A 27682-nucleotide genomic window follows, 5' to 3' on the forward strand; every position below is an offset into this window, starting at 1 on the left:
TGGATCCGTTCCTCTGACCTTTGCGCCGGTTGTCGGGCACCATCTGGCGGCCGCTTTTATATCGTCTTTTCCCTCCGGAGCTCTGGAGAACTTCGGAAGGGATGGGACTCTGCCTTTGGGGACGAGGAAGAGTTTCGGGATTTAGGTAACGCTGGCGGTTACCACCCTGGTCGCGCCGGGACTTGGACGCATCATTCTCTCACAACAGATTGGACATTCATGCTTCTGTGGGTGCTTAGCGCTGCTCTCCCTGGTGCTGGTGGGTATTCAAGCAACTGCAAGCACTTCTTGGCCTGGAAAACAGGCCCTAACAGGGCCAGGCCGGGCCTGCACTGAGGAGATGGGGAGGATGTTCTGCACCTAGTTGTCTGTGGACCACTCTGTGTCATGGTTATTAATTCCTCTGCTTACACTCCAATTCCTGCTCCAAAAGTCAGGCCCAAGAGGTTTCCAGTCCCTAAAGTGAGGACCCTTGAATACGGGTCACTGGATCCTTTCTGAGTCTTCTGATTCACATTCTGGAGTTGGGGACTGGCCTGGACCTGAGAGGTAACCTAAATGGAGTGACATAAGCCTGGGCTTTGCATATAATGGGCCCAGTCATCAACGGCTCTTCTGTGAAATTGTTCCAAGTCTCCATTCAGAGACTTGGACAGACTGGTAGCTGTCTAGTTGGGCAAGCAAGCAGGGGCATCCCTGGCCCACCCTGATTTCCTTGTATCGTCAGTTCCCCTGGCTGTAACTGCACAACTTTGTTTCATCTGATAGCCCTGAGAGCTCTAGGGCTGGCAGTGATAGGGTAGTACTGGGAGCCAGTGGGCAGACCAGGGTCCCAGACACCCTTTATACTTTATGGATAGACCCTATTGCTGGGTGTGGTAATGTTTCATCCAAAGTGGGCACATATTTGTCACCAGATTGGTCTTGAGTACATGTTGCCAGGACAATGAGACTCCGGATATGTACATGTTTCTGGGCTTGAGCACGATCTTACATCCAACTTTTTTTTTTTAGCTGCCATCCTGGTCCTATTGAGCTGCTCCTGTGTGTATTCCCATTTGCCCCAACCCATGGTGCCGTCTCGGATAACCCAAGGCAGTCGGGTCATGCAGGGTGACTCCCATATCCCCTGTGCTTTTCACCATATGCACCTACTTGTGGCTGTGACAGCCACATTTTGTGTGCTCTGCACCTCATTTCAGGTGTAATCATCCCCAGGTTGTTGTGTACTGCCTACTGAGAGAAAGGTGTTGGCAAAGCTGAAGTAGATTGTTTTAGCCAGACCCCTTCAGGGCTTTCCCATATCTGCATTGATCAGGGTGTTGATGTGTTCTGTTGGGTCTAAGCCATGCCAGAGAAGGGATGAATGTTCATGAAAAATTGGCCATTGTTTTACCCACGAATCTCTTGTCTCTCTCTTAGTGATGGATGGAATGTGGAATCTGGCCTGATCATGCTCTTCTAACCCCTCTGTCTTGGTGTCACTAGAGTCCTCAAATGAGGTATTCTTGCCTCATCTTCCTGGCATGTCTCATGAGTAACCCTCCCTGCCATGGGGAATGTCACCTTGCTGTGCTCTTGGCTGTATAACTGTGTCCCATATGGCCTTCTGTGGGGCCCCTGGAGTGATCTAGGTCATCTGTCAGGTGCCCAAGGCTGAGCAGTGATGGCATCTCTTGTTCCCAGATAGCCCCTTGGATCTCCACTGTGCTGCTGCATCCTGTGAGCAGATTTATTGGGGGTTGAAATGGTAATGTAGGCACACATCTTCCCCTTATGGGGCAGGTGCCTCTTTATGGTTGTTTTCATTGAATGCTTAGTAGATTGACAAGTCCATGTGCATGACATGAGTTCCCTTTTCTTAGTGTTGTGCATATGATGTATGAACAATTGTGGTGGGCAAGACAATGTGAGGGGGACATCAAAGGTGAAGAAAATCCTCCTTGTAAGGGAAATGGACAAGCCTGAGGCAGCACAGGTGTTCCAGGCCTTCACTCTGAATGCTCAACTTATCCACATCAGAAAATCCCCGGACCCCCTAGGTCATGACATTGAAGTGTTTCTGTGGGCCTAATGGGGAGATTACAATAGGGGGGGAGAGCATGTCCACAGTGAGAAAATGCACTCTAAGATCCAAAATTTGGGATATTGAACTCCCAGCTGCTGGTCCTTCAAAGTATGCAGTAGCTGCTTGTTTAACAGCCACAGCCTGTGGAAAGAACCCCTCAGCTTCCTGTGAGGGGTGAACTGGCCTTGTGTTAAGGGCCAAGAGCTTCTCTTTGTCTACTATGGCCTGTGCCTTCCTCCCCAGGGGAGGATACGACTGGGCCAATATCCAGTGCAGTGCAATTTATGTGTCCTTCCTACTCCTGTCCTTAGTCACACCCTGTGGTTGCATGTGGGTGTGGGTCAGATGGTCTCGGTTAATAATATCATCTGGATGTGAGTGCAGAGCAGATGCATGCACAGATTTGGGTGAATGGATTATGTTGGTGGCCACCCCATGGCAAGTGGCCATCAAGCGGGAGCCTGGTGGAGGGCTGAGGGGTGGGTAACAGGAGGCTTATGGGAGACTGAGGTTGCCTGGCATTCTGGACACTGTTTGATTGCCCTTTTGTCTGTGGTAAATGGATCCTGTGCTTGTTTTTTCCTGGTGGCCCAATTGCATCTGAGCTCTTCCTTCTCTGGACAGTGCCTGTGCACTTGCTTCATGGCCCTCACCCTGTGGGCTAACCTTTACTGTTGTTGGTCTTCTATCCAAACAGAAAACTGTATAATCTGCTCTCTGAAATGTCCTTTCTTTGTGTGAGTCACCCCTAGGTGAAATATTCTTGGATTCAATGATGGATTCAGCAGCAGCAGGTACATAAGGGGCCAATGATCAATGATCATCAATGTGTGGGCAAGAAGTCTCATGGGCGGGCTGTGGCTGTGTGGTGTTGGTGCTTGCAAGCCCTGTGAGGGGTCCTGGGGACCAAAGAAGTCCTTGATGCAACGGGACTGCTCCCGTACTGGAGACCACTGGCAGTGAGACCTGGTGCCATGTCCTGGTGACTGACATATCAAGGTATTCTTGAGAGTATCAGGTCCTGTTTGGCAGCACATGACCCCCTTTTGAAACCACCATTCCAGCACCTATCCTTGATGCCAACCTTGCCTAGTCACCTCTCTCCATCTTTCTGTCAATCCAGTCATCCTTGCTCTGTGCATGTGGGTAGGCTTGCTCTGGTGTTTTCCCCTCCAATTCCTTACATTGTTGGTGCTGCTGCATTGCCCATTCCTTGCACTTGGAGTGACTGCCCTGTGATTGTGAGCCAGCTCTTGTGATCTGGCTTTTTGGAGCATGTGCTTGTCTACCTGATCTTGCCTGTAACATATGCTTGTCTCAAAGATTAAGCCATGGATGTTTACGTACACCCAGCTGATACAGTGAAATTGTGAATGGCTCACTAAATCAATTTTAGTTCCTTTGGTTGCTTGCTCCTTTGCTGTTTGAATAACTGGTAATTGTAAAGATAATACATCATGATAAGCACTAGCCCCATTTGTTGGGGGGGAATGTGTGCATTTATCAAATCAACACCCACCTGGACAAATCATCTTCCTCTTGGACAGAGGTGAGCACCAGTCTCTTTGTTGACCCTAGATAACATGCCCCAGTATTGGCAACGAACCCTTTAAACAAGCTTCCCTGACAAATTTCACTGCTAGTTTTTGTGCCTACCGTGGTGATCACGGGTGATGGATGCTGGGAAATCAGGGCTTGATTCCTGAAAGGGAGGCTGAGAAATAGCTACTACATCCAAGGAAGGCAGCAGGTGTGCAAATTACTCACTTCCAACCCAAAAAAGGTGTAACAAATCTAATACAGGAGACTTGTGTGGCCCTGTAAATGGAATGATTACACTTAAAATATTTTTCTGAGGATCCATTGGAAGACAAGTCTGGTGCCAGCAGCTACGGGAATTCTAGCTCCAACAGCATATCTGTGGGGCCTGAAGTGTTCACTTTGGAAAATCCTATTCCATCATCCCCAGCTATAGTATCCAGACAGCTCAGTCCTGTTTTGAACACTAACCTTGGTTGTGTGAGGTTGGTTTTTGGAAGTGAGGTCATGATTAAGAGAGACTGCCAGGGACATTTGTATGGCACCACTAGAGGTGAAAATTTTGGACTGCTGGAAGCTGGACCAGAGTAAGAGCATTTGCCAAGAATATTTTCATTAATGAAGAATGAAAGTTGATTCTAAGACAATTGGATAGTGTAATTCTGACCATAAATGATGCCAATTGGCACTGTGATAACATTCCCGTGACCCACTGAGCTGCTTGTGGGAAACCAAAGTCTGGGTTCCACAGGGAGTATGATTGCAAAGCTGAAACTTTAAAGAAACTGATGGTAGGGCACCACCAGGAATGGGAGCCTGTGGCTTAATTTGACTCAGCATTGGATACCTCCATTGGTCCAGACATGGACAGGTTTGACAAACCAATATGTCTGCCTTGATGCCATGTGTGGTGGTGCGCGGTCATTCTTAGTTGGTGGAGCCATTTGTTAATTTTGACAATGTAAGAGATTCTGGCATGCTAACTAGTTATGTGACCCACAAGCATTCTTGTTTCCCAACCACTTAGATGGACCAGTGGTATTAGGTCCCTAAGATATATCAATAATCAGCAATGCCCCCCTTAGTTATGTGGGCTGCAGGTATGCTACATTGACTGTCTCAGTGTGTCCCTAGCCTATGCCAGCAAGTCTAGGTAACCTTTTGAATCCCATTTTGATTGGTATTGTTGATTTCAGTTTTTCCTGATGAACAAGGAATTCCCAATTGAGGTTGTAAGCTTGTCTTAAGTTTTAGTCCCTTGTATACACCCCCTATTGCTACTACAAATTGAGTCGCTTCATGAAGACCTTGCATCAGCCCAACTGGTTTTGGACCATGACCCTTTTAGGTCTCTGATATAAATGTTGAGTGTCATTTAGAGGAATAAAAGCAAACATTTTCCATAGGTGAACCTGTGGAGTGATCTTTAACAACAGAATATGGTTGGTGTTAGCGATGACCTGGGCTGCTTGCAAGCCTCCACTAGTGAGGTGTCAAATAGGAGAGAGGGAGGGAGGTGTCCACAGGCATGGGCGCTGTGTCTGCATAACTCTGTGGTGGTTAACATTCTTCTGAAAGGGAGGGAAAAATGAGGTGGTGTCAAGGGATGAAGGGAAGGCTCCTTGCTTCCTCTTCTGGTCTCCCCCATGCTCCTCCTAGATGCCCATCTTAGACATCCAAGGTGACCATGTCCACAATGGCATGTTGCTCCCATTCCCACCCTGACTCTTAGGAGGTGGGTTGAGGGTTTGGGGGCCGTGTTCCCTTTTCCTTCATCACTGGCCCATTTGCCCTCACCAGATTGTGAATTCATGTGCAGAACTTTGGCCCTTCTTGGGATGTGTGTTCAGGTGGTGGTGGACCCTCAGGGCCTAGGTTGTCATGGGCCCACTGTTACTTGCAGCTGCTTCCTGGAACCCAAACTAGACCTGCTACCTTGTTTTCTGCTCTGACCTTGCACCCGTTTATGCATCTCTCTGCTAAGCCCCAGGCCTGTCCCTATCTGACTTTATTTCTCCCTGTGACATGCCCAATTGTACCTCACTTGTCTTAGATGTCACTCTGTGGTAAGACCTAGGGATGCATGCAGGGAGGGCTGGGGTTTGGGAGAAAAACAGTGTCAGGGTGCTAGAGGGTTTGAGTAGCATCAGTGGAGGAACTACATGAGGGTTGGCCAGTGCCCCGTTGACACTGCCCCAGGCCTGCAGTCCTGAGGTCTGTTTCCCTTGGGCAGCTGTGGGTGGAGCATGGTAGTCTGTGATAAGTTTGAAGCTGTACCAACACCCTGTGCCTTTCCTCTAAAGCTTTTCTGGTACTAAGTGATTCCTGGGTGTAGAAGTTTAAACAACCTTGAGAAAAACTCTTCTGGCTTGGGGTTAGAGTGGTCTAGCACAATGGGACTCATGAGGCCAAGGTGTATGCTATTATAAAATCTTCTGACATCTAGCCTCATTTTGTGTGATTTTGCTGGCCACAGACAACTCCAGGGGATGTGCTATGCAGGGGCTTGCCTCCCCACTATGAGAGGGAACTTCAACACCAATACCACTTCATACACAGAGATGGATCATGCCTGTCAATGAGGATCTCAGCTTCTTGTGAGACTTACTGTGAATTTCAGGAGACATCAATTTATTGACATCTCAAAGGCATGAGTGGCCCTGGAATCCTTTCCTGTCTGTTGCTTGACAATCAACCCTCTGGTCGAGTGTGTGTCTCCACAGAGTAATGAAGTGAAAGTGCCCACAGTAACATCGGAACCTCAGCCACCTAAGTGCAGACATGGAATTTCCCCTCATCCTGGCATTGCCACCTGCTTGATGTATGTGTTGAGTAGGTAACGGTTTTGGTGCCAAGGACACAGGGTGCTGCATAATTAAAGGAGAGAGATGATCGCTTGTAAGAATGGTATGGTCATGTGAACATATGTGCTGTAGAGTGCATCCAGGGGTCCATGCCTTCTACCAACATTGGCTTAGTCCTGTCTGAATAGGCTGAGATGATGCCAAGTTATGCTCGGCTGCATCTTGGGGTGTATGTGTCCAGCAGTGATGCCAGAATGTCTCTGCATCTTCCCTTGGGTTGTGGCTACTCTACAATACAACACAGATCCAGCCAAGATTTAGGGGTTTCTGCTGTCCATTGTTTGAGGTGTCTTGTAGTCATGTTTGCAGAGCATGTGGAATGGTTAAGCAGGAAAGTAGTAAGGCCTGGTAATTTGGAGACTACTTCCTGGTTACAATATCCCAATGTCCCATGGCCCCTCTCAATAAGATAAAGGCACAGGCTGGGCATAGAATTGTGCAACATGTCTCAGCCTGTGACATCATCTCTTATTATAGATGCCAAAGATTTCTGTACATGCCAGTTGAGTGAATAGAGGGTATAAAAAATTGCTTGGCATTCTGTGACAGGATGTGATGCACAACTCCAAAATGACCTGTATTTATACTTCCCTTACTAATTCCTCATAGTCTAGCGTGGTAAGAGATTAGGGGACCTGACAGTTATGTGTAGTGTGTGTGTGCCCACAATTCCACAGCCCCTGTACTAACAGACAAAAGTTAAGAAAAATGAGATACAAAAATTCAAGTATAAAATTTAGGAGAGGAGAAATGATTTCATTAAGAAGGAAATTGAGAGATGACTGAATCATAAACCTGCAGGGGACTGAGGAAAAGTTCTGCAGAAAAAATATATGGAAGAAAAAATTCAACTCATGCTTAAGGGCGGGGGTAGGGGAAAGATTATGGGAATGAAATGAAGCTGCATAAGAAAATGATGCTAGGAGTGGAATAATGCATATATGGTAGGGGTATTACCAAAATTAAGGAAAAGATGAGTGTGATATCTTAGAGAAAACAGCTGGGGTGCATATAAACTGAAAGAGTTTTCAGGAAGAAAAATGTCGGTCAATGTGAAGGGAAAGAAGAAGGTTCCATGCTGAAAATTCAGGAAATTTTAAGCAATGTACTAAATTTTATCTATATTGGATGTCTACAGTAAAAGTTAAGGGCATCCAGATAAATCTCTGTGGGTAGTTGTTGAGCCAACCAGTCAGTTCAGTAAGGGAAGCTTACGCACCTTATTGCCCCTTGAAAGGATGCATGTACAGTGCTCCTGCTCCTAAGGTTCTCCCCTTTCAGGACTCCTCTCCAGGTGAATAGAGAGGAAGCTTTAGCACGGCTAGTGCCACGGAGGTGAGCTAGAAAGGACCAAACCCCCTGGCACAAGCAGCCTCACACACCCTCTTTCCCTCGGCTTTGATTTCTGACCTCCTGTAGGACCAAGGGCCACTCAGCTCCCTCTGGCCCTGTTCTCCCAAGGGACAGCCATTCTTAGCCGGGAGTGGATTCCAGGCTTGCCTCCAGCACCCAGACCAGGAGCACCAAGGGGAGGAGACGGCTCCTCTACATAGCGTGCACCCCACCACGAAGTGTCTGTAGCCAATTGCATATTGGGCTCGGAAACCACGTACAAACCCTTCAGCACAGAGGCTCGCTAGATGACACCCTTTTCCCTGAGGCTGGATGGCTTATCTTTGGTTCCCTCCCAACGCACGAGAGACGAAGCCCGGCTAAGTCTCGGCAGCCAGCTCTCCGACCTGGAATTGGGACTCACACGGCTCGGGCCGGGTGGCATCTGGACACGGAACCCGAGAGAACAGGAATCCCGAGACTGATATTTACCTGAATTCTGCTTTCGGAAATGCCCAGGTTTCGGGCCAGGCTCTCTCGGGCCTTGATGCCAGGGTAGGGGTTCTGTTGAAAGAGGGCTTGCAGAGCATCCTTTTGACTGAGCTTCAGAACCAGCCTCTTTCTCCGCTGTCCACTTGGGCGTGGGCCTGCCAAATACAAGAGGGGGAAAAGTCTGAGAGGGAATCCGTACGGCTGCACCAACGGCGGTGTGTGGTGGTGATGGGTGGTGCCACACCAGGCTGCTTTTTGTGTCCGGGAGGCAGGGGGGAGTAGACTCCAGTGCACAGATGGCCGTCCCTTTCTATCTAACGGAAGCACACACACAGCCCTGCTGCAGGGGTGACCCTGGGCTTTCCATCTATGCCAAGTAGAAAAGATGAGGTGGCTCAAGTTCTTGGGATCTACCACCCACTCACCGGCAGCCCAGAGAACTACAAACCAACCAGCTGGGAAGACCTAGGGCAACAGGGTCATGTTCCAAATGGGTGGAAGATGTTCCCACCCAGGGGACGCGGCCGCCGGCTGCCGGCCGTGCAACGTCTGGATGGCCCCTGGCAGGACGGACCTCGAAATTTAGGCCAGCTAGAAGAGCCCACCATGTGGCTCCTCACACACCCATGGCACACCTGCTTGGACTACTTGAAAATCGAGCCAAGCACGGCCACACGTTTGTAGGTTGTGTCAGATACCCACATTGCGACCCTCGTGCCCCGACCCTGATTCTGATGACGCCTGGGCTGGGACACCACAGAGGATGAGCACCCCATCCTGAACGTCACTGTGTCATGTGGACTGGCTGTGTGTGTGCTATTTTTCTCTGTGGAAAGCTTGGAGTGATAGAGCCCTGTCCTAGTGGACACTTGTTCTCTGTGATGCAGAGGAATAGGACTGTGCTTGTTCACACGTTCTGCGGAAAGCCCGACGTGGTGTCGGGCACGTCCCGGGCTTTGGGATGACTTGGATTTCCTGAAGTGTATTCAAACTCTAGAACATCAGCCCTCCCGACAAAGGAATTCCCCGCTAGCCACTGCCAGCTGCCAAACTAGGGTGTCAAGGTGTCTGCCTGGAAGGACGCAAGGCACGGCTTGCGCACCCCAAGCGATGCTTCCTTCACAAGCACCCTTCCTCCTTGCCAGCTCCAGTGAGATTGCTTCGGACAGAAGTCATGGAGCACATGGTAGCCTGGCCTTGGGGCTTTTGCCTTCAGAAAGCCCCACCCCCACATGCGCCCCCAGCTGCCCCTGCCCCCAGTCTCCACTCCCTACTTTTGAGTCGAGTGGGAGACATGTCAAGGGTTTCTGGGATCAGTGCCTCCCGAGCCCTAGTGTTGAATTTGGTGGCAAGGGAACCTATGACCTGCCGTGCTTCTTGGGTATCCTGCGTGTGGACTACTTCCAGGGACAGCAGAGAAACGGACCCGTTCCCACGGAACACAAGGCAAGAGGGAGCTGCTAAACCACAGCGAGAAAGTACCAACACCACCAACTCAAATGTCCTAACGTGTTCCACTAGAAATGCGCTGCATGCGATCGGAGGCCTTGGAAAATGGCTGCAGCTTTCTGTGCAGCTGCACGTCAGGACTTCTCACAGAGGAGCTGTGGGTGGGCAGCAGGGCTACCGCTCCCATGTCAATTTCAACAGGGCCAAAGAAATCAATGAATAAAAACAAAAAAGAAAGGAAAAACAGAACTACCCAAGCCACTCTCTCAATCATTTGGCCCAATGGCTTCCTTAAACAGAGCCCAGCCAGAGCCATCCCTGCAGTCTCATGGGGCCATTTCTCCCCTCGTCCACATCCCTGAGAGGGCAGGAAGGCATTTCAGATGAGCCAGAAGGAGAGCCCAGGTGCTGATATCTACTTACCGTTGGGCGTGCGTGAGTCATCCATGGCCGGAGAGACACCCGTCCGGCACAGAGGCTGCTGGCCAAATGTGGAGTTCCCAGGAGCACGGGCCTTATCAAGGGATCGGGCACGCCCCGCCCCTATTTATGGAAATCGCTGCCTCGGGATCCCAACCCCCCCTTCCACCTTGAGAACCTTGAAGTGTTCCCATGTGTCCATGTTAGGGGACTTGGACTGAAAGGCAAATCCGGAGGCCAGCAAGGCCTTTCTTTGGAAGCCTGGCATCCTCCGTTCCCCGGGCTGAATGGGCTCCAGGGCTCTCTGGTTTTCACACGTTTTCCCGTTCCACGCAGTGTTTGCTCTCCCTGGCTTTCCCCAACCCTGGGTTCGTGGTGACAAGGCTTGGCCCCAGTGTTCTTTCCAGTGTGGAGGGCCTAGCTTCCCGGTGTCTACTTCCCAATTCCCTCGGCATCTCCTGGACCTCATTGCATTCCAGGCCTGAGGCATTTCCTTGACTGGAGGCTGAGGACCCGCTCATTTCAATAGGAAAGCTGAATGCACCGACGGACACAGGATTCGACACACGGGTCATGCTCTTCGGTCACAAACTTTGGAAACTTTTCCAGCTGTCATCTGCAGCCCGCCCCCTTCCTCACGGGCCAGGGAGTGCATGAAGTAAGGGGCAGACCCCACTACCACACTAGGAGGCGGCTTCGAAGTGCGAGGCTTGTCCTGGGCAAACCCAACATGGCTATGTTGCCCCGCCTGTCTGCCAGCATCTTCAAAGCCTTTCCAGAGAGGCCTGATGAGGGTCCGGTCCCCTGAAGTCTATCCAGGCCGAAACGTGTCAGCTACACCCGGCTATGTCAAAGCAATTCTCTTGGCATGCCTGTCTCCCAGGGAAGCCAGGTCGAATGCATGTCCCAACAGTGGGTGGGGGAGGGGAAAAGAGGGGGAGGGGAAGAGGGGGAGGGGAGCGGGGAGCTGCCCTCACTCGCCTGGGGCCATCACCCAGGTCAAAACAGGTCAGAAACTGTCCAGCAGCCCCAAGGACCCATGCCCAACGGCATCGGGAGCTCTGCTGTCGGGAATCCGGCCCACGCAAACGGAATGCATTCCCAAGCGAACTTCCCTGCTGGAGCCGCCAAAAGGGAAGCAAGGAAAAATCGTTTGATGGTGAAACCACATGGATCCAGAGAACCTGTAGACGGTCACTCCTTCTCCGGACGGCAGGCACGAGTCCGGGAAAGTCAGGCAAGAAACCAGAGCTGAAAAGGAGGGCCCGGCACCACAACTTGGGAGAAGAGACAGATAACTCAAGTAACGCTGGGGAGTGCAACGATAGCCCCGCCTCAGCCAAGATGGACCCAGTAGGATAGAGATGGGAAGCGAGGGTGTGTTTTCCAAAATCGAATACCTGGGGAGGAGGAGAGGGAAGGGAGGGGTGTGGGGAGAGGGATGAGGAGGGGAGGGGAGGGGTGAGGGGGAGGGGAGTGGGAAGGGGGAGGGGAGGGGGAGCAGAGGACAAGAAGGAGGAGGAGGAGCAGGAGAAGCAGAAGGGGAATTCCAAAGCGTCCTAGAGGATGGTGGCGCAGCTGTGCTAGGAAGGAATATTTGGCTGGAACATACAAACCCATCTGACATTTCAGCTGAGCCTAGGCCCTAGACCCTCGAAACATGGAAACCCAAAACACATAATGGGCCGTCTTTAGTGCCACCCTGGTTCATGAAACTCAGCCATGTGCACTGAGATGGAGACTACGAGATTCTTCAGCAACATTTGGGGATGAGTCTAATTATAGCAGCCCTTGGTTCAAACGATGCTTGTGTGTTTGTGTGGCTGTGTGTGCGCTGTAAGTGTTTGTGGCAAAGAGACCATAAGACAGGTGGAGAGGGAGAGAGAGAACAAGGGAGAGGCAGAAGGAGACAAGTGAGAGAGGGAGGTAGGGATGGAGGGCGTGAGGGAGAGAGAGAGATTGATTGCCTGCCTAATATCCCCAGCACCTTGGTTAATTTGAGCCCTGCTGATAATAATCTGGCTATAATCTGGGAACCAAGAAAAGTGCTAGGAGAGATTTGTAACGGTGCTCCCCTGTACTGGCCCTAATGGAAGCTCTCTTGCTCCCAGAATCTCAGTGATGGTGCTTCACTGCTGTAGGGATTCCAAGAGAATCTAGTTTGCAAGTAGAAGCTGGCTTCTTATCAGGGGCCCCCGACCCCCTTCCCATCCAGTCCCAGGCAAAGGGGGACATGGTGAATCTGTGAGGAGTGGCATGGATGCTGGGGCACAGACTACAAGGGGACCAAAACAGAGCCAAAGACTTTGCATTGAGTTCCAAGCCAGGTTTATTTAATCAAGGCAATGTAAGAGAGAACCCGCAAATCGACCTCCAAGCCAAGAGGACTTGGGCGGTATTCTTGTCCTTTGGCATGCTAGCATCCTTTCCGACATCAGGGAGGATGCCCCTCCTGGTGCCCGTGCGTCCTGAGAGCGCCCGCGGAGCACGGCAGGGCTGAGGGAGGCCACGCAGTGGCGCCGGCAGTCTGGGCGCCTTGCCCTTGCTGCCGAGCCCTAGGAGAGTGGCTGGTTCCTCGTCCTTTTTTCTCAGCCGTGGCTCGGCATCCCAGGGAAGGAGGCCTGAATTGGGCTCGACCAAAGGCTTTCCTGAGGCCCTGGCGAGCCTGGCAGCATGTCCAGGAGGGCCTGGAATTCGTCGTCACTGAGGGGTTCATCCAGGGTTGGCCAAAGTCCCTCTTCCGGGGTGCCGACGCTCAGGAAAGGTTGTGCCTTTTCCAGAAGGCTGGCGTCTGACAAGAGTTCATCTAAGAGGCTCCCTGAGCCTCTGGCGCCTGAGGTCTGGGGCTGCGGGTGGAGCGGAGGACACGTGAGCTGATCCGATGGGGCCTGCTGCTGCCACAGGTGTGTCTCGGCCTGTTCGGGCTGCAGAATTGGCGCGTGGGGGCTGCGTGGCTGAGCCGGATGCTGCCCGGTGTGTGGAGGAGCGCTGCGGGGGACAGGCTGAGGGCGTGCTGCCATGCCAGGGTGCAGGCTGCTGTGCGGGCAGGCCCCTCCGTGGGCGGAGGGTGTGAGTGCCGCGTGCATGGGTGCGAGACTCCCTCCTGGACTAGGCCCTGCTGTGGTGCCGCCGGGGTCTGTTCCCGGATGTGGAGGGTTCTCTGCTCCCTGCGAAGCCGGGGCGGGCTGGACCAACAGGAGCATCAAAGGCTGGCCCACCCAGCCACCACAGGGAGCACAAGGCACAAAGAAGCTTGGGGCCAGAGGAGGGGCTGCAGCGGTAAGGGACCGGAAGCTGTCCAGTGGATCAGTTGGAGGCAATTGATGAGCGCTGTTGTGGATGTTGGGCGGGGGCCTTTGGTCCGATGGGACAGTCGGGGCTGGTCTGGCATCGGGGTCTTCTGCCCGGGCCTTGGCAGGCGCCCCTCTGCTCTGCTCCGGGTGCCGAGCTCTCCGGTTCTGAAACCATATCTAGGCAAGATGAGAGAAAGGGAGACAGGTACATCAGAAGCACGATCTCCCACGTCGCCTTGCAACCCCCATGCCAGCACCCCTGGTCTGACAGGCTCCGGGCAAAAACACTGCCTTTGGATAGGCCTTGACCCAGGGTGATGGGACCTTTGCCAGTCCCCAGGTCCTTGCAAAATGAGGGGCCAAATCAGGGCCACACTGGAACCCTGGCTTCCATGAGAGATCCCTCGCTGTCTGGCTAGACTGTCGGGACCCCTCCCAGGCTGTCCGGGACCTCCTCTGCTCCGTCCCCTTCAGGAAATGGATGCCTTCAGGTCAGGCACCTGAGTGAATGTCTATAGGGAAACTTACAAGCCCCATTCCTCTCCCCAACCCCCCAATGACCCACCCACACATCCAGAACCATCAGCAGTGCCTACGTATATCCAGCACCGGCGCGGGAGGAAAACGGCACTCCCGCCTTGGGACATACCATCTTCCACCTACTGAGACCTTACCTGGATTCGAGGTTCAGGAAGTCCTGTTTGACGAGCCAATTCTTCCCTGGTGGCAATGCCAGGAAAGTGGTCCCTCTCAAAGGCTTGCACAAGCATCCCTGTTTGAGAGGGTGAGATGAACGTGCGCTTTCTCTCAGCCTCTTTTGGGCGGCCATCTGGAGGAGCACAAACAAAGAAGAGAGGACAATGAAGCCCACTTCACATTCAGTGCACACAAATTCTGCCATATGGAGGAAATGGCATATCAGATAGGTAGGTAGATAGAAAGATAGAGAGATAGAGGGATAGATAGATAGATAGATAGATGGATAGATAGATAGAGAGAGAGATAGAGAGAGAGATAGATAGGTGAGAGGTAAAGAGAGAGAGAGATTGAAACATAGGTATAGATCTACATAGATAGATGATAGATCGATAGATGATAGAAAGATAGTTAATCGATACAAATATAGTTTTTATACATATATGAATCGCTATGTCTATAGTGAATTATCATGTGTATGTAGAAGTATACACAGGCACAATGCATTCCCCCACCCACACAGACACATCCACACATACACACCCACACAGACACACACAAACACACACACACACACTCACAGTTTCCATTTTACATTTTAATTATTCACTTTAAAATTTTATTTCTTGCTTGACTGTTTGTTTGCTTGTTTCTCTAGTTTGCTGTTTGGTTGGTTTCCCAGCATGTTTTCTGGAGTGTTCTGAAGCCCTGATGGGCCAATTCTGGAACGAATCTTGCTATGGAGCCCGAGGAAAATATTTGTGAGTGGATAAGGGAAGGGAACTCTGCACTTTGGACAGTTTCAGGACCAGAGGGTTGAAAGGCTTCCTGGCCATGCAAGACCCCGCCCTCCAAACAGGGCCATGATGCTCATAGAGTGAGCACTAGCAGGGCAAGGCCCAGATAGGCTTGTGTTCTCTCCTAAGGGTTCTCTGCTGACTACTTGTCACCCACGTTCAGAGATGAATCTGTCTCCAGGAACCCTAATGGGAAAATGCCTTTGGAAAGCCAGGGACTCACCTTGCGTCACAGCCTGAGGCTCGTGCACAGGATGCGATTGCCCGTCTGGTAAGATGTTCCCCGACGGCGGTCGGCTCTGCCTTAGGCTTCTTCTTCGTTGGTTTTGGAACCAAACCTAAATAGAAGGAGTAAAACCCCTGTCACTCAAATGCTTAGGGACAGATTTCAAGAGCTATCACAGTGATTCGCAACACAGCAAACAGACAACCAAAGGAGTGGACAAACTCTAGGCTCCATGTGCCCCCAGTGGAAATATTCAGCACCCAAAGGGACTGGACTTGCCACAGATTATGGCTTTCACCTCGGAAGAACTGCACAGGATTCCAGAAAACACTATCTGCACGGAAGAAAATCAGCATATCCCCTGCCATCCTCCCTCTGGAATCCAAAGACAAAAACACGTGAGGCAGGAGACAATGTTTGCTTTCCCAAAGTCAGTCTGAAGGAGCTTGCTGATATTCTCCCTCTCTCTTCTCCTCTCCATATCCCTCGTTTCCTCCCCCGACCCACTCTGTCTGATCATCTCTCTTGCTATCCGTTTCTGTCTCTCTCTGCTTAGCTCTCTGTCTCACTTGACATTTTCCATTCCTGTCACCTGCCATGGTCCCTGTTGGCCTGTTAGTCTCAGTCTCCGATTCTGTCCATCTACCTGTTTATGCTTGTTTCTCTTTTCCTCTCTCTCAGTCCCTGTCTCTGTCTCTGTGTCCATTTCTCTCTGTTGTTTCTCTCACTGGCTCCCTTTGAGTCTTTGTGCCTCCTTTTTGACCATGCTCAGTGCCTGAGGAATGTTCCTCTGTCTCCCTCCTGGCCCCATGGACAGCACCCTTTCCTAACACACCACGCATAGGTGAGTGCTCTTGTCCAAAATTCCCTGAAGGCGGGCGAACTCCTGAAAACCCCATGCTGCCTGGAAAAGACTCCTTGACAGGGAACTCTGAGGAGGGCAAGGTCCTGCCACTTCCAGGTCTGCAGGCTCTTAGGTACCCGATCCCCATCGTTCAAATCTGTGTCATTGTCTCCAACAGTGAAACCACATGCTGCCTTCATCGTTACCCAAGAATCAAATGCAGAGTTAGGTGTGGATGGAGTGGAGTGGAGTGGAGTGGAGTGGAGCGGCGTGGTGAAGGGTAGGGTGCAGCCGAGTGAGGTCGGGTGAGGTCGTGTGAGGCTTGGGGGCCGGCCGGGTGGCAGGGGGGTGGGGTTGGGGTTGGTGGAGGTGTGGCCATCGGGGTAGATATGGGTGTCGGTGAGGGTGTGGGCGTGTGTGTGTCCATTTTTAGGCATCTCTGATGGGGCTGTGTGGGCAGTGTGTTGAACCTGCCAGTCAGTTCAGTAAGGGAAGCCTACGCGTATTAGTGCCCATTGAAAGGCAGCAGGCACAGTGTTCCTGCTCCTAAGGTTCTCCCCTTTCAGGGCTCCTCTCCCACCCTACCAGACAGGAAGCCTTGAGCAACGCTAGCGCCTCGGAGGTGAGCCAGAAAGGACCGAACCCCCTGGCACAAGCAGCCTCACGCTCCCTCTTTCCCTCGGCTTTGATTCCTGACCTCCTGTAGGACCAAGGGCCACTCAGCTCCCTCTGGCCCTGTTCTCCCAAGGGACAGCCATTCTTAGCCGGGAGTTGATTCCAGGCTTGCCTCCAGCACCCAGACCAGGAGCACCAAGGGGAGGAGACGGCTCCTCTCCATAGCGTGCCCCCCACCATGAAGTGTCTGTAGCCAATTGCATATTGGGCTCGGAAACCACCTACAAACCCTTCAGCACAGAGGCTCGCTAGAGGACACCCCTTTTCCCTGAGGCTGGATGGCTTATCTTTGGTTCCCTCCCAACGCACGAGAGACGAAACCTGGCTAAGTCTCGGCAGCCAGCTCCCCGACCTGGAATTGGGACTCACACGGCTCGGGCCGGGTGGCATCTTGACACGGAACCCGAGAGAACAGGAATCCCGAGACTGATATTTACCTGAATTCTGCTTTCGGCAATGCCCAGGTTTCGGGCCAGGCTCTCTCGGGCCTTGATGCCAGGGTAGGGGTTCTGTTGAAAGAGGGCTTGCAGAGCATCGTTTTGACTGAGCTTCAGAACCAGCCTCTTTCTCCGCTGTCCTCTTGGGCGTGGGCCTGCCAAATACAAGAGGGGGAAAAGTCTGAGAGGGAATCCGTACGGCTGCACCAACGGCGGTGTGTGGTGGTGATGGGTGGTGCCACACCAGGCTGCTTTTTGTGTCCGGGAGGCGGGGGGGAGTAGACTCCAGTGCACAGATGGCCATCCCTTTCTATCTAACGGAAGCACACACACAGCCCTGCTGAAGGGGTGACCCTGGGGCTTCCATCTATGCCAAGTAGAAAAGATGAGGTGGCTCAAGTTCTTGGGATCTACCACCCACTCACCGGCAGCCCAGAGAACTACAAACCAACCAGCTGGGAAGACCTAGGGCAACAGGGTCATGTTCCAAATGGGTGGAAGATGTTCCCACCCAGGGGACGCGGCCGCCGGCTGCCGGCCGTGCAACGTCTGGATGGCCCCTGGCAGGACGGACCTCGAACTTTAGCCAGCTAGAAGAGCCCACCATGTGGCTCCTCACACACCCATGGCACACCTGCTTGAACTACTTGAAAATCGAGCCAAGCACGGCCACACGTGTGTAGGTTGTGTCGGATACCCACATTGCGGCCCTCGTGCCCCGACCCTGATTCTGACGACGCCTGGGCTGGGACACCACAGAGGATGAGCACCCCATCCTGGACGTCACCGTGTCATGTGGACTGGCTGTGTGTGTGCTATTTTTCTCTGTGGAAAGCTTGGATTGATAGAGCCCTGTCCTAGTGGACACTTGTTCTCTGTGATGCAGAGGAATAGGACTGTGCTTGTTCACACGTTCTGCGGAAAGCCCGACGTGGTGTCGGGCACGTCCCGGGCTTCGGGACGACTTGGATTTCCTGAAGTGTATTCAAACTCTAGAACATCAGCCCTCCCGACAAAGGAATTCCCCGCTAGCCACTGCCAGCTGCCAAACTAGGGTGTCAAGGTGTCTGCCTGGAAGGACGCAAGGCACGGCTTGCGCACCCCAAGCGATGCTTCCTTCACAAGCACCCTTCCTCCTTGCCAGCTCCAGTGAGATTGCTTCGGACAGAAGTCATGGAGCACACGGTAGCCTGGCCTTGGGGCTTTTGCCTTCAGAAAGCCCCACCCCCACATGCGCCCCCAGCTGCCCCTGCCCCCAGTCTCCACTCCCTACTTTGGAGTCGAGTGGGAGGCATGTCAAGGGTTTCTGGGATCAGTGCCTCCCGAGCCCTAGTGTTGAATTTGGTGGCAAGGGAACCTATGACCTGCCGTGCTTCTTGGGTATCCTGCGTGTGGACTACTTCCAGGGACAGCAGAGAAATGGACCCGTTCCCACGGAACTCAAGGCAAGAGGGAGCTGCTAAACCACAGCGAGAAAGTACCAACACCACCAACTCAAATGTCCTAACGTGTTCCACTAGAAATGCGCTGCATGCGATCGGAAGCCTTGGACAACGGCTGCAGCTTTCTGTGCAGCTGCACGTCAGGACTTCTCACAGAGGAGCTGTGGGTGGGCAGCAGGGCTACCGCTCCCATGTCAATTTCAACAGGGCCAAAGAAATCAATGAATAAAAACAAAAAAGAAAGGAAAAACAGAACTACCCAAGCCACTCTCTCAATCATTTGGCCCAATGGCTTCCTTAAACAGAGCCCAGCCAGAGCCATCCCTGCAGTCTCAGGGGGCCATTTCTCCCCTCGTCCACATCCCTGAGAGGGCAGGAAGGCATTTCAGATGAGCCAGAAGGAGAGCCCAGGTGCTGATGTCTACTTACCGTTGGGCGTGCGTGAGTCATCCATGGCCGGAGAGACACCCGTCCGGCACAGAGGCTGCTGGCCAAATGTGGAGTTCCCAGGAGCACGGGCCTTATCAAGGGATCGGGCACGCCCCGCCCCTATTTATGGAAATCGCTGCCTCGGGATCCCAACCCCCCCTTCCACCTTGAGAACCTTGAAGTGTTCCCATGTGTCCATGTTAGGGGACTTGGACTGAAAGGCAAATCCGGAGGCCAGCAAGGCCTTTCTTTGGAAGCCTGGCATCCTCCGTTCCCCGGGCTGAATGGGCTCCAGGGCTCTCTGGTTTTCACACGTTTTCCCGTTCCACGCAGTGTTTGCTCTCCCTGGCTTTCCCCAACCCTGGGTTCGTGGTGACAAGGCTTGGCCCCAGTGTTCTTTCCAGTGTGGAGGGCCTAGCTTCCCGGTGTCTACTTCCCAATTCCCTCGGCATCTCCTGGACCTCATTGCACTCCAGGCCTGAGGCATTTCCTTGACTGGAGGCTGAGGACCCGCTCATTTCAATAGGAAAGCTGAATGCACCGATGGACACAGGATTCGACACACGGGTCATGCTCTTCGGTCACAAACTTTGGAAACATTTCCAGCTGTCATCTGCAGCCCGCCCCCTTCCTCACGGGCCAGGGAGTGCATGAAGAAAGGGGCAGACACCACTACCACACTAGGAGGCGGCTTCGAAGTGCGAGGCTTGTCCTGGGCAAACCCAACATGGCTATGTTGCCCCGCCTGTCTGACAGCATCTTCAAAGCCTTTCCAGAGAGGCCTGATGAGGGTCCGGTCCCCTGAAGTCTATCCAGGCCGAAACGTGTCAGCTACACCCGGCTACGTCAAAGCAATTCTCTTGGCAAGCCTGTCTCCCAGGGAAGCCAGGTCGAATGCACGTCCCAACAGTGGGTGGGGGAGGGGAAAAGAGGGGGAGGGGAAGAGGGGGAGGGGAGCGGGGAGCTGCCCTCACTCGCCTGGGGCCATCACCCAGGTCAAAACAGGTCAGAAACTGTCCAGCAGCCCCAAGGACCCATGCCCAACGGCATCGGGAGCTCTGCTGTCGGGAATCCGGCCCACGCAAACGGAATGCATTCCCAAGCGAACTTCCCTGCTGGAGCCGCCAAAAGGGAAGCAAGGAAAAATCGTTTGATGGTGAAAACACATGGATCCAGAGAACCTGTAGACGGTCACTCCTTCTCCGGACGGCAGGCACGAGTCCGGGAAAGTCAGGCAAGAAACCAGAGCTGAAAAGGAGGGCCCGGCACCACAACTTGGGAGAAGAGACAGATACCTCAAGTAACGCTGGGGAGTGCAATGATAGCCCCGCCTCAGCCAAGATGGACCCAGTAGGATAGAGATGGGAAGCGAGGGTGTGTTTTCCAAAATCGAATACCTGGGGAGGAGGAGAGGGAAGGGAGGGGTGTGGGGAGAGGGATGAGGAGGGGAGGGGAGGGGTGAGGGGGAGGGGAGTGGGAAGGGGGAGGGGAGGGGGAGCAGAGGACAAGAAGGAGGAGGAGGAGCAGGAGAAGCAGAAGGGGAATTCCAAAGCGTCCTAGAGGATGGTGGCGCAGCTGTGCTAGGAAGGAATATTTGGCTGGAACATACCAACCCATCTGACATTTTAGCTGATCCTAGGCCCTAGACCCTCGAAACATGGAAACCCAAAACCCATAATAGGCCGTCTTTAGTGTACTCCTTGGCCACCCTGGTTCATGAAACTCAGCCATGTGCACTGAGATGGAGACTACGCGCTTCTTCAGCAACATTTGGGGATGAGTCTAATTATAGCAGCACTTGGTTCAAACGATGCTTGTGTGTTTATGTGGCTGTGTGTGCGCTGTAAGTGTTTGTGGCAAAGAGACCATAAGACAGGGGGAGAGGGAGAGAGAGAACAAGGGAGAGGCAGAAGGAGACAAGTGAGAGAGGGAGGTAGGGATGGAGGGCGTGAGGGAGAGAGAGAGATTGATTGCCTGCCTAATATCCCCAGCACCTTGGTTAATTTGAGCCCTGCTGATAATAATCTGGCTATTATCTCTGATCAAGGAATAGTGCTAAGATAGTTCTGTAATGGTGCTCCTGTCTACTTGCAATAATGGATTCTTTCTTGTTCCCAGAATCCCAGTGACAATGTTTCATTGGTGTAGGCTTTCGAAGAGAATGTATTTTTCAAGTAGAACCTGGGTTCTTATCAAGCCCACCCAACCCCCTTCCCATTCAGTCCCTGGCAAAGTGGGACATGGTCAATCTGTGAAGAGTGGCATGGATGCTTGGTCACAGAACACAAGGGTACCAAGAGAGAGCCAAAGAATTGTGTTGAGTTCACAGCTACATTTACTGGATCAAGGAAATGTCCGAGAGAGCCGGGAAATCGACCTCCAAGCCAAGAGGACTTGGGCTGTCCTCTTGACGGTTGGAATGCTATCATCCCTTCTGACATCAGGGAGGATGGCCCTCCTGGTGCCTGAGCGTCTTGAGAGTGCCCGCGGAGCACGGCAGGGCTGAGGGAGGCCACGCAGTGGGGCCGGCAGTCTGGGCGCCTTGCCCTTGCTGCCGAGCCCTAGGAGTGTGGCTGGTTCCTCATCCTTTTTTCTCAGCCGTGGCTCAGCATCCCAGGGAAGGAGGCCTGAATTGGGCTCGACCGAAGGCTTTCCTGAGGCTCTGGCGAGCCTGGCAGCATGTCCAGGAGGGCCTGGAATTCGTCGTCACTGAGGGGTTCTTCCAGGGTTGGCCAAAGTCCCTCTTCCGGGGTGCCGTCGCTCAGGAAATGTTGTGCCTTTTCCAGAAGGCTGGCGTCTGATGAGAGTTCATCTAAGAGGCTCCCTGAGCCTCTGGCGCCTGAGGGCTGGGGCTGCGGGTGGATTGGAGGAGACGTGAGTTGATCCGATGGGGCCTGCTGCTGCCACAGGTGTGTCTCGGCCTGTTCGGGCTGCAGAATTGGTGCGTCGGGGCTGCGTGGCTGAGCCAGATCCTGCCCGGTCTGTGGAGGACCACTGCCGAGGACAGCTGAGGGAGTGCTGCTTCGCCAAAGTTCAGTCTTTTGTGATGGCAAGCCCCTTTGTTGGCTGAGGGCATGTGTGCTGCGTGAATGGTTTCGAGACCCCTTCCTGGACTCGGCCCTGCCTTGGTGCCGCTGGGTCTCTGCCCGGATGTGGAGGGTTCTCAATTCCCTGCAAACCCGTCGTGGGCTTGACCACCAGTGCACCAGTGCCTGGCCCTCCCACCCACCAAGGGGAGTACAAGGATCAGAGAAGCTGGGGATAAAGAAGGGCTGCAGCGGCAAGGGACCGGAAGCTGTCCAGTGGATCAGATGGAGGCAAGTTATGAGTGCTCTTGCGGATATTGGGTTGGGGCTTATTGTCGGATGGGACCGTCAGTGCTGGTTTGGCATCAGGGTCTTCTGCCCTGTTCTTGGCAGGCGCCTGCCTGCTCTTTTCTGGGTGCATAGCTCTCCGGTTCTGAAACCATATGTAGGCAAGATGAGATAAACGGAGACAGGTACATGAAAAGCAAGACATTCCAGGTCAACTTGCAACCCCATGCCACCACCCCTGTTCTGACAGGCTCTGTGCAAATCACTGCAATCGTCTAGGATTTCACCCAGGTTGATGTGACCTTTGACGTTCCCTAGCTCCTTGAAAAATTAGGGGCAAATCAGGGCCACACAGGGCCACTGGCGTCCAAGAGAGATTCCTCATTGACTGGCTAGAGTGACGGGTCCCCTCACAGGCTGTCCGCAGAATCTCTGTCCCGTCCCATTCAGGAAATGGATGCCTTCAGCTCATGCACCTGATTGAATTCGTATAGGGAAACTTAAACGCACCATTCCTCACCCCAAAGCCCTCAATGACACACTCACAAAACCAAAACTTTCATAAGTGCCTGATAATCTGGACTCCGACACTGGAAAAGGCGCACTGTCCCGGGGGGAAGATGGGGTCAGAGCTAGGCCATGTCCACGAAGGATCTGAGCATGTGAGGTGAGGTGAGGAGGAAAGGCTGGAGAGGTGTGCCAACACACGCTGTGTTGAAGACTAGGCAGTTTGGGAGGGGTACAGGGGTGTTCTGTGACACAGCAGTGGTCTGCTTCCTTGCTGGGCTCCTGTCCCTCATTGATGGTTCATCTGAAACTTATGAGCGGGTCAGTAACCCTGCCCTGACACCATGGGGTATCAACCATCCCCCATCGCGGGTGACTGAGGCATACAAACCCATCAGCCTGGAACCTGGCTCCTACCCAATCCTGGGGAATACAGACGTCTCATCCCATGCTGTCCCTGCTGGGCGAGCTGTTCTAGTGAAAACTGGTCATGTTTGGAAGGAAGAACTCTTTTAGGCGAGAATACAAATCTGGGTGGATGACAGTTCACACACCTGTCTTGGCCCTGAGCGCGCAGCCCCGCCCCCTGGCCGAAGGAGCCACTCCTCGTGCAGGAAGCCCGGCCCCGCCCAGGCGCACTCCTCGGCCACGCCCCTGCCTCGGCGGCCGGCCCGCCGCTTGATCAGGCAGGCAGGCAGGAGGCAGTTGTTCCCAGAGGCACGGGGCTCTTCTGAGCGGCGCTGACCCTCCTAAGCCTGCCAGCGGCGGCGGCTGCATAGCCAGCGCCGCGGTCCCTTTCGGAGGCGCAGCTTGAGCTAAGCGTTGGCGGCGCCGGTGGCGTCGGCGTCGGTTTCCATGGAGACGTCAGCGGCAGTTGCGGCGGCGATGGCGGCTGAGGGGAACACGGTCTCCGAGATGGTCCGCGGGCAGGCGTGCGACGTGGGCCGCCCTACAGTAAGCTCTGATACATCGGGGAAGGCTCCTGGGGCATGATGTCGTGATTGTCCGCACCCCGTGTGCCGGCCGCTCACCCCCGCGCAGCTTCCCATCCGACCTAGGCCTTGGCAGCCGCGGCCTTGGTTTAGGACCCTCGACCCAGATTCCAGCGACGACCCCGAAACACGCCAAGCCGCCCCGTCTTCTGAGCGCCAGGAGTCTGGTGAAGGGCCTGGCCCCTCTTGCTGGGTCTTTGCACCCGCAGCTTCCCAGGGCGGCCCTCGCTCAGCGCCGGGAGTCGGGGAGGGGCACAGGGCGTGGAGGCCGCTCCCCGGTGAGGCCCTTCGTGACCCCCAGGTTGGGAACTTGAGTTCCGCCCCAAGGTGAACCCCTCGCGGCCTTCCCTTGACCACCCCCAGTGAAGCCGCCAATTCCTTCAGGTGTTGAAGCGCGTTGAGGCCATGGGGTAGAATGCGTTTGCAGCGGCGTGTGTGCACAAACCCAGGATCATCGTCTAGATTCGGCCCCTCGCCTGTGTTTTCCGCAGACGGCTTAGCTTCAGCACCTTCCTCGGTGCCAGTGGTGCTCTCCTGAGTAAGCTTTCTTAAAAGCATGCAGTGGCAGCAGTGTTGGTGTGGAATGTTTCAAACCTGAAGTTTCCAAATGGATTCTGCTATGGTAGCGTTCGCGTTTCAGGAAGGGTAAGTCAGCATCGCTGTCTTGATTTCTTCAAGTATCATTTGGTTTTAGATCTCAGTTGACGCTCCCCCCGCCACCGCCCCACTTTGAGCCCGACTGAGCTTTCCTACTAGCAGATAGGCATCTAGATGTCTTAGCACAATGACTGTGGGCTTTTCCTTCTAAGGCTTTAGCGCTCAGTGTGTATGCAGCCCAGATGGAGTTCTTGGAGAAGTAAGTGCAGGCTCCCTGGGCCGGCTTCGGATCCCTCAGAAGCGTCCGTGGAATGGTGGTGATGGTGTTATTGATTTGTTGTTTTAAATAGAACCAAGCACCTGTCGTCTTTTGTGCTGACGGAGATTTGTGGACTTGGAGGCTCCCTTTCACCTCAGCCTTCATGGGAGTGTGTCCTTTTGTTCAATGAAGGAAGCAAACCATTTGTGAACACTGCATTTCAGATACTGCGCTTGGTATGTTATCTCATGTTTCCTGAAATGCTACCTGTAGAGAGGGAAGGGCCAGAGATAGCTGTCTTTCAGTCGAGAAGCTGTTTGGAGGTGAAGCCAGTATTTATATTCACCCAAATAGTCAGACTTGAGATTGGAACTTGAGATCCTCTTTCGGTTGCTGTAGCCCTTTTGATTGCTCCCTGTTTTCCTTAATTAGTGTTGGCAATAATTTTGGAATTTTATCCTATTTTACCCTTACAAGCAAATTGATTTCAGAAACGTATTCAAATTTGAATGTTCAAAATTTTATGAATGCATAATGGTAATGTTTTACCGTTTGCTAGATAAGTACGAAGAGAATACATAATGTGTAAGAAAATTTTTTTGAATATTTCCTTCCAGTTTGTGTAACCTTTTGTTAATGAATATCCGGACTTGAAAACCATTCTAAGTGAAAGAAGACAAAGTTGATGATCACATATTCTATGAATCCATTGAATTGGATTCAAGAATATGCAAATCTCAATTTCATAGACATGAAATCCATCCCAGTTCACAGGTTAGTGACTGTCCATTTTCTCTCAGTCCTATTTTTGCGTGCAACATCTTTATATGAATTTGACCTTCATAATGGTCATATTGCTTAATATGCCATGCATTCATTCTTTATGTATGGCATGTAAGAGGGTATCAGAAACTATTTATCCCTTCTTATAATAATAGAAATTTGGGTTAGTACATTTTTCGTTAGTATGAATTCACATTTTGAACATGTATACATGCATCTTTTTTGTAATAATCTGTTGTTTTAACATGTGTGAAGAATATTTGCTAGCAGTGATATTGGGTCGTTGTGTCTTAAATACACCTTAGCTGCCTTTTGAGTATTTCCTTTTTTATTACCTTGGTTTCTCTTTGGTTTTTGTGAGTCCATTGTGTGCTTTTGGTCTATGGTCATCCTGATTCTCCAATACATTAACCCATTTCTCTCTCTGTTGTCTTTAAACAGAGAATTATATAATCTCAAACACATCCTGAAAAGAATGGAAACAAATCTCTATATCCTGGCTTCCCTCTCCCATCCTTAATGATTTTGATGCTGTGTTTTACAACTTTACATTTATTCTTTTGCAAATTCTTGCCGTTACTGCCTTTCCAAGGATGGTTTTCTCATTTCTAGATCATCCTGCTTCTTTTCTCATCAGGGTCTAAAATTCTCAATCTTTCTTGCAGGGTAAGTTTCTTATTGCACGATTCTTTCCATGTTTGCGTGTCTGTGAAACTTTTGATCTCTCCGGTTATTCTAAAGGATTGTCTTGTGGCATAGGTTATGCTAGATTGCATGTTCTTCTCATTCAGGGATTTGTCTCTCTCTGTGAACTCCCTTCTTGGCCTGCAACGTTTGTGTTGAGAAATCTGCTGAAAGCCTGATGGAGGTTCTCTTGTGATTGACTTGTTTTAATTTTGGTGCACTTAGAATCGTTACTTTATCATGAAATTAGGTCCTTTTCATGACAACATGTCTTGTTGTAGGTCTCTTTGTGTTTATCTTGTTTGGATCCCACTGTGTTTCCCGTATTGGGAAAGCTGATTCTTTCTTCAGTTTGGGAAACGTTAGTCTGATTCCTTCAGTTCCTTTTTCCAAATCCCTTTCTCTTTCTTTTCCATCTGGGGCCCCTTTGATTCATAGAATGGCATACTTCTTATTATCTCAGGTTTGAAATACATGGCTCCCATTGGTTTTCACTTGCTTCTCTATGTGATGTTCAGATTGTGTGATTTCCCTTATTCTGTCTTTGTTTTTTTAGCCTTTTTTTATTGATTCATAATCATTTTACAATATCCTGTCAAATTCGAGTGTAGAGCATAATTTTTCATTTATACGTGAACATGCATATATTCATTGTCACATTTGATTTCTCTGTGAGCTACCATAAGACCTTGTGTATATTTCCCTGTGCTATACATTATATAATCTTGTTTATCTATTCTACAATTTTGAAATCCCAGTCTATGTTTTCCCACCCCCACCCCCTTGGAAACCACAAGTTTATATTCTATGTCTGTGAGTGTATTTCTATTTTGTATTTATGCTTTGTTTGTTTGTTTGTTTAGATTCCACACATGAGTGATCTCATATGGTATTTTTATTTCTCTTTCTGGCTTACTTCACTAAGTATGACATTCTCCAGGAGCATCCATGTTGCTGGAAATGGCATTATGTTGTCTGTTTTTAAGGCTGAGTAGTATTCCATTGTATAAGTATACCAGTTCTTCATCCAGTCATCTATTGATGGACATTTAGACTGTTTCCATGTCTTGGCTATTGTAAGCAATGCTGCTATGAACATTGGGGTGCAGGTGTCATACTGAAGTAGGTTTCTTTCTGGATATATGCCCAGGAGCGTGGTTCCTGGGTCATGCGGTAAGTCTATTCCTATTCTTTAGAGGAGTCTCCATACTGTTTTCCACAGTGGCTGCACCAATCTGCATTCCCACAACCAGTGTAGGAGGGTTCCCTTTTCTCCACAGCCTCTCCAGCATTTGTCATTTGTGGACGGTTTTGAATGATGGCCATTCTGCCTGATGTGAAGTGATACCTGATTGTAATTTTGATTCACATTTCTCTGATAATTAGTGATATGGAGCATTTTTTCATGATCATTGTTCATTTGTATGTCTTCCTCGGAGAATCGCTTGTTTAGGTCTTTTGCCCAGTTTTGGATTGGGTTGCTTGTTTTTTTCTTATTAATTCATATGAGTTGCTTCTATATTCTGGAGATCAAGCCAATGTC

This window comes from Camelus bactrianus, chromosome 17 (genome assembly GCF_048773025.1).
Source record: "Camelus bactrianus isolate YW-2024 breed Bactrian camel chromosome 17, ASM4877302v1, whole genome shotgun sequence".
NCBI classification, from domain to species: Eukaryota; Metazoa; Chordata; class Mammalia; order Artiodactyla; family Camelidae; genus Camelus; species Camelus bactrianus.